The sequence below is a fragment of the Ornithodoros turicata genome, chromosome 1 (assembly GCF_037126465.1).
Source record: "Ornithodoros turicata isolate Travis chromosome 1, ASM3712646v1, whole genome shotgun sequence".
Classification (NCBI taxonomy): Eukaryota; Metazoa; Arthropoda; class Arachnida; order Ixodida; family Argasidae; genus Ornithodoros; species Ornithodoros turicata.
Genome location: NC_088201.1, coordinates 118,225,000 through 118,231,804, shown reverse-complemented (window position 1 = coordinate 118,231,804; position 6,805 = coordinate 118,225,000).

Below are 6,805 nucleotides of genomic sequence, written 5' to 3'. Positions count from 1 at the left end.
TGCGCGTTCGTTAACCACGCTGTGCTTCCGCAGATCTGCTTGCAGGTTTCTTGGCAGCAGAGCACGACCCAAGGATGGTGCCCCGCGCTCCCGTTATGGGAGTACACTCTAAAAAATATAACTCCTTTTTGGGTGTAATTTGACGATACCCTAACTGACACCCTTTTTGGTGTATATATACACCCTCTGGCAAAACTGCACCCCTCAGAAAGGGTGTTCTCTGAACACCTCTTTTGGTGTAATCTAGCGGTACCCTAACTGACTCCCTTTTTGGTGTATGTCTACACCCCCAGGCAAGAGAACACCCTTCAGGAAGGGCGTGATGCCGAGGGCAACAAAAACACAATGGTTAAAATAACAGGCATAATCTTTATTTGGATTACCAATAATACACTACATGCACTGCAATAAGAATTACATAGTCACCGCACAATACAAAATATAAAAGTGTCCACCAACATGTCGACCAAGATGAAGGTATTACGGTGAGGCCAAGAGAAGTCCTGCCTCTGTAGTGAAAGAAAAAATGAACTGTGAAATTCCTTAATCAAATTAAGGGCGAACCACAAATTACATGATCGTTACGCAGATGGCTGAGGCTAGAATTAAGAGCATACACAAACACAGCCCTCGTCAACATGCAAGCAGCTCAAAGCAATCGATAAATGATGATGATTGAATTTTATTGGCGCAAGAGCAACTCAAGCTATAATACGCCAAAACCATGGCAATATTTTGACTAGTTAAAAATCAGACGATTATACTAAAATAACGTAGAAATTAAGAAGCACACAATCATAGTGTAGTTAAAAGACCAATGTCACTACAAAGCTGCAATCGGTAAAGGGTCAGCGAAGTGTCGGTAGCGAGACCCGAACCCATACCTCTCTGATTTCTGGCCTACATATGTGTTATTTTGGACATATACTGGACATATGTGTCCTGTTGTAAATTATTTTGGACTTTCTGTGCCCCTCCTAATGGGACCCTTTCAGGGTTTGTAGTATTTTATAAATAAAATAAAATAAATAAAGTGTATTACCAATTACACCATTCTGACATCGCCAACACACAATCTTGCCAGGGCCTTGTTCAGAAGACGCGCACAGCCATTGACTCAGCACATCTGACCGGAAATCAAAGGGTTGTGGCCTTGTGGTTGCATTGCCCGCTACCTCTTGCGTCTTGAGTTGTTGACCCTTGCCAGCTGCTCTACTTGCTAGCACAAACTGCACCAACTTCGTTTTGTTACGTATACCCCTTGACTTTGCCTAACGGCCACATGTGACCGTTACAACGCGACGCGCACTGTTCTCTGATCTAATCCATGCATTCCACTTTAGGTTCAAACATAATCTCAAAATACCCGCTTCAAAAACAACGAGGGAGACAATCGGGCTGTGACGGTCGATGTGTGTAGTTGTGTGTGACTCTTTGGCGGCAAAGATTATAACAATGTAAGTCACATCTCTTGTGTCCGAGTCATTCTTGTTTGGCAATAAGGAACGACTTTCTGCTGCTTTCGGCTGCAGCAGTCCTGAAAAGTAATTTTTTTGTGAAAGGGTAATAAACATCTGTGGGAAACTCATGCAGCTGCACCAATAATAGATGCCCACCCCAACTAAACCGCTCGAACGACAAAAATGACCGAAAAAAATGATGATACACATGCAGAAACCCATCTGATGTCATGGAGTCTTATGGTTATACCCAGCGTCAAACAGCCCCATGGGAGGGTATAGCCACGGTCCCTTGATAGCTTTCGGGTCATGCAGCTCCGTCAAAAAGTTGGCCTAGGGACAACGGGAGCCGCGTGGCGGCGCCGCGATCGGAACACGGTAGAATCTCCCGATCGGGCCAGTCATCGGAACGGCAGATGCAGTGTTGTTTTTGCGCTTTTCCAAACGTCCTACAAGAAAATTATTTGTTGCGATGGCTTCCTGCTACGTTGCAGCAGCTATAATGCGAATAATCGTTCTCTGTTCGGCTTTATTTCATGCGGAAAGCTGCTGCCGATCACTTCGATTGGCACGGATGTATTGTCGCGAGTCTCCTACCTTCAAACCCTCAACAGGATATTCTAGCGTCGTTTATGTGCATAGGGCACAGTGGTAAGGTGATCCGTACTTTATTTAGCTCGTAGAGGACCTTCTACAGTTAATCGCAGACAGTTACTGCGGCCGTGACGATGTACTAATTGACGCCATCGGCCGATCGCAATCACACCAGTCTCTTTCGCGTGGTACCAGATGACTTACTCTCAATCGTTGCCGCGGAGCTGATGAAGACAAAAGTATAGTTTCTAAAAGGATCTCGACTGACTCAGACATGTCACGGAATTTAGCCGCTATGTCCTTGTCCGTTCATCTCTTGTTTTAGTCATCTCGTGTCGACCTCATTTCTTTTCCGAGACAGAAACGAATCGCCGCGTGTTCAACATGCTTCCGTGAATCAATCTCGAGCAGCGTTTTTATCCTGCCACGCTAAACACCTTTAATAATGCTTACTTTATTTAGCGCTTAGAAGTCTTTCTACAGTTAATCGCAAACAGTTACATGACCGCTTAGTATTTCACGCGATCGGTCGATCGCGATCACACGATTATTGCACCAGCTAACATCCCTGCAAGCCAAATCAGCTCAAAAGCTTCAGTTGCTTGAGCTATTTTCTTTAAGATTCTATCCACAAAAGCACTGAGTTCGTCGTTGGTGTCGACGGCGCACGCGCTCTTTTTATGGGGCCGTTTCCCCGGGCTCGTTGTCTGATGGAACGGCTTCGCGGTTTCGGCGTGCTCAGATACGACGGCAGCCGTCGAATATGCGCGGCACGGGTGTAGGAAAGAATGTCCCCGGAAAAAATGTCAACGTTCCCAGCCCCTCAGGTAAGATTATAGCACAAAACAATGCCCCGACTTTTTGATCATACCAAAGAAGGTATTTAAAATTCAAAATTCATTCAGGCGAGTAGAAGGAAATGCCGCACATTATATTTCTTTATTTTTTTTCTGCAATTCTATATTTATTCATGTACTTCATGAACCACATGTGTTCGGCTGACGTTAAAACCGTATGGTCCGTCCAATGCCGCGAAGTATTGCTAAAGGGCTCTTCTCTCCCGTTGTCTACTGCATACAAGGATTCCGAAGCCATTTTTTGATTGAGCCAGATTTTGATAAACCATTTTCGATAGCTTTACACGCTTTTTTTGGCGGTATTCCTATTGCTTCTATAGATAAATTAAAGCAGACTTGTGTGAGCATCACCATGTAAATGCGACAGCAAATGAATCCTCAGACGGTAATTGTGAACAGGCTTACCTTCAACTTACACCTTGGAACACGTTGGCCCTTACTTGTCAGCACAGAATAAGCATCAGCAATGACAGGACGATCAATAAATGTACGACAACAAAATGCGGCCTAAATACGATGCGATCGTATCCTCAACACCCCGTTCTGTTCAGTCGCACGGTCTGTTCTGACGCCTGTTCTGTCTGTACCTTATGTCCACAAATATTGCAGTATGCTATCCCAACAACGAGCCCAACTTTCTGCACTTGTTCAACACCCCGATTTTGTTTTTTGGGGAAACTCCGGGTAACCTCTCCACAGGGGACACTTCTTCCGGCGACCTTCAGCTTATTGCTTGGAAATACGCTGACCCTCATTTCACAGCACAGAATAAGAATTAACAATGACAGGATGCTCAGTAAACGTGCTGCAACAAACTGCCGTCTAATACCATGTGGTCCTAACCTCAACACCCTTATTTTGTTTCTTTCGGGAGCTCCCGGTAGCCTTTCCACAGGGGACATTTTTTCCGGGGACATTCTTTCCGGGGACGTTTTTTTCGGGGACTTTTTTTCCGGGGACATTTTTTCCGGCTCCCGCGCGGCACTGCATCTTCTCGAGGCTTTGGCTTTCCACGCTTGTGCAGCATTTTATCGCCGTTGATGACGAGTTCGTCGTGCCACACGACGTCGCTCTAGTCAAAGTGCTTGTCGCAGACACGCGTGGGAGGCGAGGAGAGTCAAAACTGAAGCGCCCACCTTCAATGCGAGGAATGACACGTTTCCACTCTTCACCCTTGTTAGGATCCGCAGGAAACGCGAACATGGATACGTTGCCACCTCCTGGATACCCAGTGCGACATTTCGTAACACAGCATGCTTCTGGCATTCTTCTAGCACGCAGTTATCACGCGACAACAACCGAAACACGTGTACTGCAATGAGAGACGCAGGCGTTTCCCTCCCGGGTTCCGATGACAGCGCCACCACGCGGGCGCTCCGGTCCCTGGGCAAAGCTTCCCCATAGAGTTACGGAGAAGCTGCGTGACCAGGAAGCTATCAAGGGACCGTGGTATAGCTATCGGCACCGCAATGGCGCATGCTCTGTTACCCTGACTGCACCAGAAAGGGTTCCTTACATATTCAATAGATGGCGCTGGCTGTCTTTCGGCGGCCGCCGAACGTATTTCGGTGGACAGCCCCTAGGATACGACTCGAGTGTGAAAAAGTGCCATTTGGGCCAGTTCATTGTTCTTTAAAGAGTAACCATCAAACACAGCACAACACACACACAACTCTACGACAACGGAGCAACGACATCCCAAAATGACAACAAGCTGCTCAATCAACAAACACAAATCTGTTGGTAGATGGAGCAGCTTGTTGTCATCTGTTCTGTGCTGTGTTTGATGGTTTCTTCTCAAGGAACAGCGAGGGTAAAGCTATTTCCCCCTTCGAAGGGAGTCACATGACTCCGCGTGGGGTGTTGTATGTGTGTTTCAGTGTTAGGATAGGGAGTCACCTAGTACTTCGTTTTTTCTTAGAATGTACACGTTTCACACCACTTTGTACTTTGGAGGATACTACAGCTCTTGCAAAACCCAACACAGCATCACTTTTATGAGCATTTTCAAAGTTCATCTGCGAAAGAGCACATCGGCAGAATTACAAAGCAATCGTGTAAGCTTGAGAATTCGCAGAGTGTGAAGGCTATAGACTCTATTGCTGTTGACATTTCGTCTGCAGACCGTTCCTGAGCAACTCAATGTGAAAACAAGCTGGCATTGTTGCAGCTGTGTCCCATATCGCAGCACAACCCCGCTTCCTGGTTTGAAAAATGTCGAAAACACACGAGTGGCTGTGTGACCTGCTTTCACCCGAGGCACAAGTGCCGCGGCCGGGCTTGCAGGATGACACCACGGATACACATACCGCCAGAATGTCTGTCAGGAAACTACGAAAACAAAACAATTAAAATGAATGTCTTGAAAATTTTTGCCACTACTGTACACATCTACTTAGGCTTCCAAGTCTGAAAGAAACTTTTGCTCCCCCGAATAATACACTTAGCTTGCGGCAGCAGCATCTGCTACTAGGCAGTTGTCTTATCGCCATCTTTTTTCTGCAGCAATCGAGCCTGACCCCTATCGTTCCTGTTATCATCGTTCACGCATCGCAGCACTTCAACTCGTGATCTTCGTAGAAGACAGCAACGTCAAGGATTTGTGATTGGCTACACCTGGTGGCAACATCTTTGGACAAGCTATACAAGCAACTAGGAGTCCTGGAGGAACAACACTTAGCTTGCGGCAGCAGCATCTGCTACTAGGCAGTTGTCTTATCGCCTGCTTTTTTATGCAGGAATCTAGCCGGACCCCTATCGTTCCTGCTATCATCGTTCACGCCAGGGAATGGTAACGGTAATGGTAACAGAAACAGAAACGATATATTACTGAAATTGCAGATGGTAACAATAACAGAAACGGAAAGGCATACCACTGTCCTCCATTACCGGAAACGGAAACGAAAATTCTCGTCCGGTATTGAATTCGGGTAATGTCTATCGCCGTTGTGCGATGACATTTTAGTGACTTTTCATTTTATTTTTGTATTTTGATGACTGCATTTCATGTAATGCTCAAAATACTACACCACAGCATGGAAACAAAGCGTAATATTGGATATCGAGGGTGCATCACTCGATTACCAACTCGTGACATTAGCTACCTGCATGACATCAAGACATAAGACTTAAACAACACAGACTCCACGCACTCCACTCCACCATAGCACGAGGATGACAGCATATGATTTTTTTCTTCATTTCACTGTGGCTATGTCAGTATTGTTTACTACTGCTGAGAGTGTCCGCCTGTAAGTGTGACATTGGATGAACGTTACGCCCATCTTGGGTTGCTGGAACTCAGAGTGACTGGAGACAGAAGACTGACTGAAGATATGTTCCCACACTTCTTTAAAAATCCTGCAAGATGTGCGCATCCAACGACGTAAAATTACTTGTGTAGTGTGTATGCGTAACACCGAAGCAGCACTTGAGCAAAACAGGGTGCTGACAGAGCCGGACGGGATGTCCTCCCACAGCTCTGTAACTGCCGTTCCATTACCGGAAAAAGTAACGGAAATGTAAGGAAGCGAAAGTAAAAGCTCGTATCAGAAAATGATAACGAAAACGAAAATATGTCACTTATCCTTCCCTGGTTCACGCATCGCAGCACTTCAACTCGTGATCTTCGTGGAAGACAGCAACGTCAGGGATTTATGATTGGCTACACCTGGTGGCAACCTGTTTGGACAAGCTACAAAAGCAACTGGTAATCCTGGAGGAACAACACTTAGCTTGCGGCAGCAGCATGTCCTACTAGGCAGTTGTCTGCTTGTTTCTGTAGTTTAGTAGTACGCAGTACTCGTATAAGTATCTACTGTTTTTGAGTTGGCTGCTGCCGCGGCAAAGTGTGTAACATTTTCTGTGTTGGGCACTTTTTCATTTCGCAATGAG